Consider the following 13,324-nt stretch of genomic DNA (forward strand, 5'->3'; position numbering starts at 1 on the left):
TTGCATTTCATATGTCAAAGGATAGGAAGGTAACAAAGAGTTAAAAAAAAATCACGGTTATGCCTGATCATTTTGGAATGTTTATGGCAAATTACATTTTGTGAAATTGAGTTCTAGTGGGAGTTCTAGGCATCTGCGCACTTATAAGAGGGTACTGGTTTTGAACGCTGAATATCTGAAAACTCTTATCGAGACTCTTTACAGTCTTTGCATATATTGAGTTCCGAATGATGGTGGTATAAAACAGTTTGATATCTAACACGTAATACAGGAAAATCCGAGAGCGTACATTTGTGAAACTTTTGCAAAATTTAATTATATATGACATCATCTTTGAACAGTCAACAACCAGAGAGTTTTCGCGTTGACTGTTATATAAGGAAACCTAAAGTTTAGGACCGATACAGTAAAATTCGATTGAAGTAAAATATGGCAACAAAACACTGTGTACATCGAAATTCATGAAAATGGACAGATGATCTGGTGCAGAACAAACTGAAAAAACAGAAAAAACTGAATAAGCTAACTAAATAATTATTTCATAATTATTACGCATTTCGTGTCAATTCGTAATTTTTCGTTAAAAGCAATGTGAAATGTAATACAGAAAAGTTGAAGTATTGGCTACCTAATTGTAGAACATTTGGATTTATATGCTTTGAAAACACTTTAATGTACTAATGGCAATGTTTATTAAAAAATCACCTATAAATGACACATTCAGGAATGTAATCAGGTACATTTTTATTGAATACTCGTATTGTAACTGAAAAGAAAAATCAAGAACTCAAAAACACCTCTGAATATAAATATCAAAACGAGTTAGGAGACGACTACAAATATTAACAAATTATCAACATACACTTGTTCACAATCAAGAATATTGTTGAATGCTGCCTTTCCCTGCATGCAAATTTATAGGAGCTCTTCAAAATATCCTCCATTCTGCTCAATATATCAATGAGCTCTTTTCAAAATATTTTGTGAAGCTTGTCTCAACAGAATTTTACTTTTACCCAATTTTCATGTGTTCTTCCTCTGAATTTATTTCTGTTGGGTAAACTTTGGATATCAGGTATCTTCCAGATGAAATAGACTATTGGGTTGAAATCTGGCAAACGTGCTGGCCTGAATGTAGACCTCTCCTATCCATCCATCTATCTGGAAAGTTTTCTTCGAGAAAATTTCAAATGATATACATTTTGCCTGTATTCTCATCTTGTAGAAGTGAGTACTGGCAAAAAATTCTCAAAAAAATTCAAATAATAATAGTGTCTTTATTGGGAAAAAAATACTCTTCACCAGTATATTTGCTCGAAAAAACATGTGGTCCTAAAAAATGTTAATCCAAAACAGCACACTATAGAAATAAATTAGAGGGAAGAACTTACGCAAAGAATTGAAAATGCTTGAAGTGAATTATGTTGAGAAAAGTTTCACAAAATATTCTGAAAAGAGGTCATAAATGGATGAGTAGAATGGAGGATATTTTGAAATCTCTCTATAAATTTGCATGCATGGAAAGACAGCATTCAACAATATTCGTAATTGTGAACAAGTGTACATTCATAGTTTGTTATTATATGTTGTCCTTTCCCAAACCATTTGGATATTTTTATTTGGAATTGGAGTTTGTGTTTGTTTAGTTCATCCATCCATCCATTGCTGAATCTCGTTACCGAGAATAAATCTACAAAAAGACTAAAAAACCGGACTATCGGTGCGATCAAATTTCTTAGGGCTACTTGCGACTGTGTGGTCTCTTGTGACTGTAGAGACCCAACCTTGACCTACAGATTCTTCCACACTCTGGGCAAGGATAGTCGCCAAACAGATCTGGCCGCCGCTGTATTTTTCTCGAGTCTCCATTATAACTGTGGACCAAAGACCTCCACTGTGACCTGTCTAACGCTAGTTGTTCCCAGTTATGATTAGCATTAATTGATTTTAGGGATTGATGCAGTATATCCTTATTGCTTATACAGGCCTCCTGGTTTCCGAGCTCCCTCTGTAAATTCGCCATACAGAGCTATTTTGGGGAGTCTTGTGTCTTGTATCCTCAGAATGTGGCCGCTCCAACTGAGTCGGGCTCTCGTTACTTGAGCCTCAATTGTTATACAACTCGCGCGCTGCAAAACTTCTGCATTCACATGAGTCGTACCTAAAAGGTACAATAAAATATTCTTTATCTTTTTATCAGGGCCGAATCGGAAAAAAATGGTACGGAACAAAACTGTTTCTTTTGACCTAAACAATCTTCTGTTAAAATATCTGTACGATTCGAAGACTCATTCTTTTTAGGACCATATAAGTAGTAAAAGAAGACCAGGTAATTCACACACATACCTCAGTATATGTTGTGAAATATACTATTTGAATACATGCCCAAGATGAATTAACAAAAATAACGAATCAATAGAAATATTATAAATGATTGAATATGGGTAATGCTTGAAATCCTTTTATTATTACCCAATAAAGTATCGAATTGCTATCAATTTCCCCGAAACACCTCCTCGTACCGTCATCATCAAGAAAGCCGTGCTCGCAGCAATAAACCCTTCATGCCGCCGGGTCACGATTCAATTTACACGACGTAATCACTGCGGCTTTTTAGAACTTACCAACCATAAAACAAAAATTTCAGATGATGAATTATCCTGTCTCGAACACGTGGATTCATTACAAAATTCCATATTCATAGTATAATCAATTACTCGAAACGTTAGAACTAATATCTGTCAAACGGGGTTATACATGACTTTTGTTTTCCCGGTCATGGCGTTCTTCACAATTCGGAAAACGTATTAATTACGTTGATGTCAGACATTCTCCGGAAAATTTCTAGTTTTATTTATATTTTCAAGTTCACTTCTCATCCGGTAAACCATTAATCACATCCTCGTATAGGTCGCGACGACCTCCTGTGGAACTTGCAAAAAGCAAACTATTCGCCACTTCAGCGTCGTTATGTCCCTCTTCGAGAAGTAAGATTAACGACTTCTTTGGCATTCATCGGACAATATTAACAATTAGGGGTGTAAGGGGGACTCGACAAATCGCTGCTTTGAGAACCCGACAAGCGAAAGTTGCGGAAAACGAGAGAGACTCATGCATATTCTATTCCCGAACGTAGGCGGCTTCATGATGATGAGAAGATTCTAGATATTATCAGATAAGGAAAGAAGTAATATGATAATTCATCAGGAACATTGAAAAACATTCAGAAATTTTCAAGCATCGTGAACAACATACATATTAAAGGGGGTAAATCTCGAGGAAAAATGTTCTACAACGCTAGATAACACTGACAACATCCTTAGGGACCCCAGCTGTTACCTCGTGAGTATCCAGGACCGGTTTTCCCATATGAGTGGCCAGCTCTTGCATACCATGTGTTCAGATTTTTCTGCTTCTGATCCACAGAGCCTACAAATCTCATCTGCTGATTCTCCCATACAGTAGAAGTGATATTTGTACCCCCAGTGTCCTGTCAGCAGTCCCACCATCACCCGAAGCTCAGCTCGTGACAGCTTTGGCAGTTTTCTGGTGTAGGTCGGTGAAATCATCACGAATTTCTTTGACTGAGTAAGTCCAGGAGTGTTTCTCTTCTCCAGAGGGTTATTCTGTTGTTCAACTCCCATTGTTGGGCCGCTGTCTTATATTGGTATATTCCAAGCTCACAGAAAGGCTCAGGTCTAACAGGTGTTAAGCATGGTGCTCTTTCTGCAATTTCATCGGCTATTTCACTTCCTTCAACACCACAATGCCTTGGTACCCATAGTAGAGTCACTTTGTTGTCTATGGCCAGTTGCTTTATGGTATTACGGCACTCCCAAGTCAGAGATCTCTGGCAGTGTGATTCCAGGCACCTCAGCGTGGCCTGGCTGTCCGTGGTGATATAGGTATGCTCACCTTTGTGGTTCACTTTGAGACACTCCTGAGCGCATACGTAAACAGCCAGTGTCTCGGACTGTAGAATAGAGGGTTCACTTCCCAGAGCTTTAGAGATCCTCAGTTTAGGTCCATATATGCGAATGCTAGTGCCCCTTTCTGATTTTGATCTATCAGTAAACCACGTGGATGACTTTTTGTCCAAATGATTTACGAAACTTATTGCACTAGGACGGTCAGCTATGACCGTTTCAAAGGGCGTTTCGAAAAAGAAAATGATTGGCATAGCATCCGATGGTTTTGCCAAGAGGTTTGAGTCCAGTTGACTCAATATTCTTATATGTCCAACCCAGTTTCCGGGTAGGAGATTCCCGTTAAGGGATATTCTTATTGCTTCTAGCAGGCTACATTTCCTCACACGTAAGTGTAGAGGAAGAAGATCAAGTATGTCTACAACGTTCAAAAAAATGATCAATCGATTTTTTTAATATAGCCGAAGTACTAAAATACAAAAACCTTTGGTATTTTTGAGTATACTTATCATAGAATTATTACATACAGCGTGCCAAAAAAGTCACGTAAATCGTCAATAATTATTACACGAAAAATTAATCAGGAAAATCCTGGCACCCGTCGATTTTTAATTCCAAAAGCAATTTATCGTATCCTTCTTTGAATTTGATAGTTTCTACCCCCTACGCCCCGCACCCCATGATTTTTTGGATTTAAAATCTCTCATCCTTTACGCTCCACACCTCTCTACTTTTTTTTAAAATATGTTAATTTTTTGGCACGCTGTATATCACACTCTATATTCCTATTTGAAAAAAAAGTAGAGGGATGTGGAGCGTAAAGGGTGAGAGATTTCAAATTCCAAAAAGGATAGGAAGGCCCGATTTCGAAATTACAAATCCATGGATTCGTGAATTTAATAACTAGTAATCGAAACATGGTCTGATTGCAGTACTCTCCAATGACAAATTGTGAATTATTTCGTAATTTTTTAATGAAAAACCTACGCAACCAATTCTACTTTCAGACACATCTCTGAATAGGTAATCAAATTGCCTTTCATTCATTTGAAAAAACAAAGTAGTGGGGTGCAGGGTATAGGGGATGAGAAATATCAGCATACGACAAATTGCTTTTGAAATTATTGAAAATTATTGACGAGGTACGTTACTTTTTTGGCACGCTGTATGTACTTAGTCGTGTGTCGTGTGACTTCTGGTCACACGGTTGGGATGCATTATAATTGTTTTAAAATTCATCGAGGAGATCAATTGAGAAAGAATGGGTGGAAAATCTAAAAACTCCTACTGTATTTAGTTCCGTGTTTTATTGTATAGAAAAATAATGATTGACATCCCAGTAGGTCTTGAAAGTCCAGACGCAGCTTTATATCTGGTCACAAAAGAATTTCAATAATTTGTGTAGTGAAAGTCACAGAACAAAAATATATAAATATAACCTAGGAAAGTACCGTGCGTTGAAAAAATTCGTCGTCAAGTACGCTATGGAATTTCGAACGTCGATGGTTCGTGTCTTAACGTAATTATTAACTTTTGCTGTACTATTTTCCAGGTGAACTGCCGAGTTAGAAGTTAGCATTTTGTATTGTTGTTGAATTAAAATTATCAGGAAATTATAAAGATGGTTTTTATGGACGTGCAAAAAGCATTTATTATTGAATCCTACTTCAAAATTGGGGAGAAAATAGAAGGAGAGTGGAAATATTCTTTAATGTTCCAGCGACATTCCCAAGGTATAATGAAAATATGATGACAGAAGACAGAAACTCCACGAACCTCGGTTAAAATTTTTACCAAGAATTTTTCTAACCGCCTCAGATTGTTTGGATTCTTGTGATCTGACTCAATGGAAGAAATGCTTTTCGCACTTTGGGCGAAATTAACATTCCCTTAAAAGGGCCTTTCCACTATCCATACAAAATTACGATGTATAGGTTGATGTCATAATTGTCTACATTTTGGGAAGATGAAGTAAATCAAGAAAAGACCTACGTTTAGACACCGAATTTTCAACGTTTAAAATTCCATAGCCTACTTGACGACAAATTTTTTTGAGCGCACGTTACTTGAAAAAAAGAAATATTCAAATTCAGAGCATTAATCAACACTCAGAATTGATACAGTGATTATGTTTCCAATTTGTACGATTGACTGAAGAACATAAACTGCAGAACAGAATTAAAATTATCATCGGTCAGTGCATAGATTCACATATGAGAGGTCTATAGATCACTGTTTATTCACAATACCAACCTGAATTTCGTAACACAAAATCTTAACTTATGGGCTTTTACCAACTCAAATTTTATTTTCCATAGCCACCTGAGATGTCAATCATTCTTGAATGGACTATACAGCCTTCCTGTACTTGTTTCTGCCTATGGCAACCTTCAGAAAACTGGCATGTAACAACTATTTTTGGAATTAATGTTCGAGATCCAAAAATACAATAAATACTCACTGAATGAGCAAAAATTTTTTTCCCTTTCTTCGATAAAAGTAATGAAAAATTTAAAATATCCAAAAGATTAACCCCTGTTGTTTATAAGATGAAATAAAAATAAACCCATCGAGCACTATAATTCATTTAACGTTGACGTAAATACATCAAGTTCGTTTTTCAATATTTCCCAACGAATTATATCCCTTCGGTCGTAACACCAACAGGGGCGCGAGGAAAGTTTTCACCCTTTGAGCCAGCCGGATGGTTGATGACCCGAGTGAAGCAATATTTCAAGAATTGTACATTTTCTCGGTAGAAAAACTTCGGGACGTTTACTGGAAGTTTAGTGCGGCAAATACGCCGCTAACTCGCAAATCAACTCAGGCTATATATTCTGCCAGGTCGGAAAGTTTGTACTTCCCACACATCAATCACTCCTTGAAAGATAGGAAATGAACAAACCTTACGGCCTCCCTACTTTCATATACCGCCGAGATTCATGTAAGTCTTTTGTTCTGTTATTTTGTATCAGAATGGTTGATCGACTGACACGAAGGGTTGTGCAGGTACTGCTTCGGTTCGGTGAGATTTTGGATAGTCGGAAATTCATTTGGGATCGAATGGGAAGAGTTGCTTGAATGTTATTTCATCGACAATGTTCATTTCGATTATTGCTTTTGGGAGGAGAAGCGGACATGGTGTCATGAAATATGTCTCAGCTCTTGATCTCATTTCAAACGAGTGGAGTAGAATTTCAGTTAGAAAATTCTCAACCAATATCCATTGAAGATTGAAGAATCATACGATTCTTACAGTTACCTCATAGAAATTCATTGTGTTCAAATGCTTTGAAGTATAAAATTGTTTTGAAAAATTAGGTTTTCATTTGAACCGATTAAGGATTACGATGGTTTAAGGTGCGAATCCTCTTGATATTCAAGATCATTATTTGCTAGATTAATATCCAAGTTAATTACAAAATTTTCTCGTCAACGTCATTTAAAATAAATGAAGGAAATCAAAATTTTAGAATACTTTGAGTTAAAAGCCTATGAATGAGTCTTACATTGCGATGAAATGCGAATTCGTTTGTCTATAGAATTGGGAAAATCTCAGTTCTTTGGTTAGACGCAGATTCTGCTGTCAAATATTGTGACTACTATCAACTAAATTATATAATTCCTTGGCGGCGTTTTGTTGTTGTTTTGTATGTCATTTGTTTTATCTGAGATGTCAAAGTATTTGTTGAGTTATGAACTATTCCCGGGTTCTTGTTCTCCTGTTTCTGGCCTCCATGTCTTTGTTTTTGCCCAATGGATTGAACGTCTCGCTCTTTGATATTTGGCTGATACTTTGAACATGCAACTTCTATTGATATTGTGTTTTGACATTGTTTAAGTATGTGTGATAGTTTTTTTTAATATTAATTTTTAATTCATATTGAGCGAGAAGATAGGGAGATCTCCCTATTGGGACGAAGCTATTTTAGGGCTATCCTTTTGGATATTTAAACTTTTTAATTTTTCATTTTTGTCCAAGAGAATCTAGTGATTCACCAATAGATCGCCAAAAGTTTTTTGCTCCTAAAATGGGTATTTATATAATGTATTTTTGGATCTCGAAAACTAATTCCGAAAACCTTTTCATACAAAAGTTGTTACAAGTCTGTTTTCTAAAGATGGCCGTAGGCTGAAACATGTAAAAAGGAAGGCTGTTCAATAAACGCGGAGCTAAATGCAATAGGAGTTCCATTTTCGAAGTTTTACTTCGATGATTCTGCGCTGGCCATTTCTTTGGATGGAACGCAGATACTGCTAAAATTTAGAAACACTATCAGGCAAGCAAAAATAAAATGAACATGATGATATCTTTACAAAGTAGGCACACTAAACAACATCCATTTCACACTTAAACTGTATAAACTAATGTCTATTACGATTATAAAATTTCTGTAGATCTTCATTAGTTGTTTTCTTATTCATTGTTTTCCTTTTCTTGCATATTCTCTTCTAAGAACATTCAACACCACAAAAACAATGAATTAGAAAACAACTGACGAAGATCTACAGGAAATTGTATAGGGATTTTTAACAAGAACTTTGTTTTTTACTATGGCCCCACCGGAACTACATGAAAGTTTTGGCAATTGGTTTTTGATATATTTATGGTAGAAACTTGGGCAATTGTTACAATGAATTCCATTTCACTCAAAAATCGTTTCAAAATAATAAAAATTCACTATGAAAATGATGGATCTGTAAAAGTTTTACAGATCGGTCAATATAATCGAGGGATGTTAACAAGTAATTTTTGTCCTATTGTTGAAGATTCGGATATCACAAATATGTGGTTTTAACAAGACGGTGCCACAAGTCACACATGTACCGAAACAATGGATTTATTGCAAACCAAATTTTCTGATCGCATAATTTCACGAAATTCAGCCGTTAAAGGGCTAGCTAGATCATGCGATTAACACCGCTCTAACCGTGATCGTGGTGGACATTTATAAGATATCATTTTCCATTCATAATTGCCAAACCCCATCCTTTTCTGAATGAAATAAAAATTTGAATCATTGTCATCTGAATTTATTGTTTTATTTTGATTCACAAAACAAAGTTCTTGTTGAAAAACACTATACTAGACATTAGTTTATACATTTATACATTAGTTCATACAGTGTGTCAGTTATGTCCTTCGCGTGTTTTTTCTGTGAAAGAATGTAATTCAATTTATTTCAAGTTGTAGTGTATGTCTTTGTGTTTGGTGTACTTTGTATATTCATCATCATGATGACATGTTCAATTTTTGCAGCCTTGATAAAAGCAGGAATGATGCCGAAACGTTGTTAAAAATTATTGTATAGGAGAGTAAGGAGAATGAAAAGTAGTCCACTTGCCAGAGAGTGTTTTTGATTATTTCAATCATGAAACTGATGAGAATGGAATTTTCAACACATTTCATGGAAGAAATCAGTTCACTGTGGAGGAGGAAGTTGATAGAAAACATTTCTTGGATGTAGAAATTATTCATTGAGAAATGGGTTAATAAAAACCAATTGGTTCTCAAAGCGGACCAATTCAGGACGAGTTCCTCATTATTGGTCTCAAATTCAAATACAGAAAAGATTTGGGTAATTAGAAGCTTGCTATTCGGATGGATGGAACTCAATTGTCCAGAATTCTTTTCTGATAATTTAGCCAATGTGAAAAAAATCTGAAAAAAACAACTACCTTTCACTGAGGAGAGGAGACACGTTCACGTATAAAATATTCGAAAGAAAAGAGAAATGAAACAATTATTTTGTCGAACCATCTAATGGCATTGCAGAGTCGGTTCCGGACTGTTTAAAGCTGAATGGCCCTCTGATTAAGCAGATAATCAAATTGCTTTTAAAACCTCACCGAAACCTAACTCACGTAGAGTGTTCCTATATAAGGGGACAACATATACAAATGTATTTTCCTGAGGGTTTTCTGAGGATATTCTCTAACGGCAGACAAGAACAGGATACCTATAGCTCAACTTGCACTATGAAACAGTCCTTTACTATGTGGAACAGGTTGAAACGAGGTCTAGCAGTCCCCACAAAAATTACCCTGTAGCGTTCGTCAAAGCAGAATCGGCTATCCACATGAAGGAGAGATTCTTGTAAGCCTAAGCGTGCTCTCTAACCACTCCACTATTACGCCATTTTCTCTGTTTCCAGACACCAAAGCTATCTTCATAGTCACCCCTAAACGGCGAAGTGTACAGGAGGTAAACCTAACAGATACTATATTGCTGCAGTAAGGATAGATTTCATAGTGCATTTTACGGTTGCTGTTGAGGCTCGCCAGTGAGTACGTGCCTTATGATGGCTGTGAATCAACAGCTGTTATTTTATAAACAAGCCATTGTTTTTTTATTTTCTAGTAGGCGCTGTTGCCAAATCGTAAACTAAAAACGAAGCGATTTAAATTTTAAAACCTCATATTCGAAGAATGATTTTGAATAGTTTTCGCGGTTCAGTTGAAAAATTCATGGATGAAACTAATGAAAATAATTATTCAGTTTGAACTTGCATACGCTGTGATAACCTAAATTGAGGAGAATTCCCCATTGGCAGGCTGTCTTCTGATATTTAGTAACAATGGTGGGGAGTTGAGGCGCTATCAGGGAAAGGATTGTCAGCACGACGCAAATGTTTGATATTATAATTTGAGTAGCCTATGAAATATAAATATCTGAGGTGCGTTCGGCCAGTAGACCCTATCAGCACTTTTTGTTCCGAGACGTTTGGGCACGCAGTTTCAGAACAAGTGTCAATAGTTGTCGTTCGTTCCAGAGGGAGTAGAGTTTTCGGAATCAACTCTATGAGTCCCAGCTCCGAAACTGGCGCTCGAAAGGAGGTTCTGTAGAAGTAGGGTTTTGAAAGGAGACAAACCATAAACAAATATCTTATAAACAAACTATTCATAATATTGTAGAATTTCCGGTTAATCGGTACTAAGAATGATCTATTCGTATAAATATTCGAATGAATCGATTTTTGTGATTGACACTTGTCATTTGTTTATTCAAGAATTGAGAATTTGTACGGGATCCAGTGTATCTGTATCTTTACAGGCAGAACGTAGCCCAGGTATCTCGTGAAAATCATGCATAGATAGGAAAACTTTAAATCATAAGGGTCATTAGATAAGTGTATAATCGATTACAGAATTATTCGCATCTCAGGTGAAAAAATAGCTCTGCACTGACAGACGACTTTTTGAATTTGGTTCTTTTGGTTCACCCTCTTCGTTCAGGTAGTAATATTTATTGAAAAAATAAATAATTTCTATGACCCGCTGATCTTGTCTTATAAGTTCATCGACTTCACTTTGCTTGGCTGCGCCTAACCGAGCACGTATTATCCAGAAATTTTCCTCTATTCATGGCAAAAAGCACAGCGATATGATACATCTGCCTCGAATCAAACTGAAATATAACGATTCTAGAAAATTTCAGGGTTTTCCTATGTAATCTCCCCTATATTCATGGGGATACCGCTTTTATAGAACCTCATCATCCTCCACGAAAGTTATCAAAGACGACATTTGCGGGAGTCCCATTAACTCTTGGAATATTGTAGGTATTAAGCGAGTCACAGGAAGCGATAGAGTGGAATTTATTCCCGGTTTTTTTCCAGGAATACACGGATATATTTTTGAGTTCTCATTAACCGATTCCGAATATGCCAGTAAAAAGTAGAAAGTAACTATACTGATTTTATGTCAACCAAGTACAAATGGAACCATCACAATTTCTCAGAAAATGATTACGGAAAATCTATTTTTAGTTTAAATCAGCATTCAACCATTTTTATCTAGAGGGATAACAAAAAACGGATTGAGAAATCTTGTTTGAGCACGATCGCTTTCCTTGATTGATGATGATATCAACATTTTGTGCATGAATCAAGGAAAGCGATCGTGCTCAAACAAGATGAAAGCGGTATTACCGTGGCAGGTTGAAATTGAACGAACGTTGAGAATAAGTGTGAAATAAGTCACCCTGTCAATGAATACTTTATTTGTATTGTCGAGTATTGTTGATAAGTTTTATCCATTTTATTGAATTTTTGGACGACAAGTTTTTATCGAACCATATAACATGGATATATTCTGCGCATTTGGATTTTGAATTTTCTCAGGGCAATTTTGAATTAAGTTGCTCGAAATGGATATGAAAGCACTATTTATATTTATATGTAGGTATCTACATATAAAGGGTGTTTCCAAATTAGACGTGAACCTTGGAGGAGGTGTTAGTACCACTCATTTGCTGTAGTTTGAGCCATATTTATGGGATAACCAAAAATCAACAGTTTCCGAGATATTCGAGTTCTTGTGTTTTTCAAAAAATTCCACGCCTCACTTCATTTTTCGACAATTTTTTCTACGTTGTCCAAGTTTGATTATAATTTTGGATTATTTTCATCATATGATACGTATGAAAAAAGCAAAACTATATTAGATTTTGGATAAGCTCCCTTTTGATTACTCATTCACAATTTTTCATATTGGAAATTGAACAGGTTGTTTATAAAAAAATTTGCTGAAACGAAACTAGTGACTGCATTCTAACGAAATTTTTTTTAGGGAATAGAGAGGGAATTTGTCAAGTTTTTGAAATAATTTTTTCATACAGGAATTGTGGAATTCTAATCAATTTCTTATTGCCTATTCCAAGTTATTATATTATGAAATGAATAGTTAATTATTGAAGATTATAACTATTTTCAAAAAGAGTGCATTCGTACCGTTTGAAAGTGTTTTGTTCAATAAAAATATAATATATTCCTGAATCCTAGTTGATTTGAATATTTAATGAAAAATTATTTTTTGAATATATTATTCATTTTACACAAAAGGTATTTGTACTCTTTGAGAGGATTTTCTGACGATAAAAATATAATATTCGCAATTCCTAGTAAACTTATCAAAACTTTGAGCATCTTCTCTAGTTATAACTGCGAGAGTTTGCTATGGTTCTCCTAATAGTAACTTGAAGTCGATTTCAAGAAGGGGTGAAAAATCTACAGCATGGTTCAAATAACAGTTCCTGAAAATTTCATCTTTTTGGCGTGAAGGGAAAAGAAATAGCTGAAAATTCAAGACGAAAAACAGTTTTTTGTGAATAACTCAGAAAATATCCACTTTAGGGCAAGGGTGTGATGCATACACTCACATTATTTTTTAACGTAGATTCAATATCTGCCATAAAAAAATGGGGTTCTAATTTGAAAAAATTGATTTTTCACGATTTTGTCATCCCTCAATATGAAAGCGATTTTTTCACCCCCTGTATCATGAATCGCGATTTCGATTTTTAAAGTGGATACATCAATCTTACATCTTGAAAAATCCCAAAAATGAAAATTTTCCATCCAAAAACCTCGAAGTTATTCTTGTTTCAGCGGAGCTCT

At 35.5% G+C, this 13,324-nt stretch overlaps 1 protein-coding gene across 1 annotated transcript in view; it reads right to left on the bottom strand.

Annotated features, from left to right (window-relative positions):
• LOC123310499 (carbonic anhydrase-related protein 10) overlaps positions 1-13,324 on the bottom strand; it is a 447,368-nt gene that overhangs the window by 315,005 nt on the left and 119,039 nt on the right. The gene's annotated exons all lie outside the window — the stretch shown is intronic.

Source organism: Coccinella septempunctata, chromosome 3 (genome assembly GCF_907165205.1).
Source record: "Coccinella septempunctata chromosome 3, icCocSept1.1, whole genome shotgun sequence".
Lineage (NCBI taxonomy): Eukaryota > Metazoa > Arthropoda > Insecta > Coleoptera > Coccinellidae > Coccinella > Coccinella septempunctata.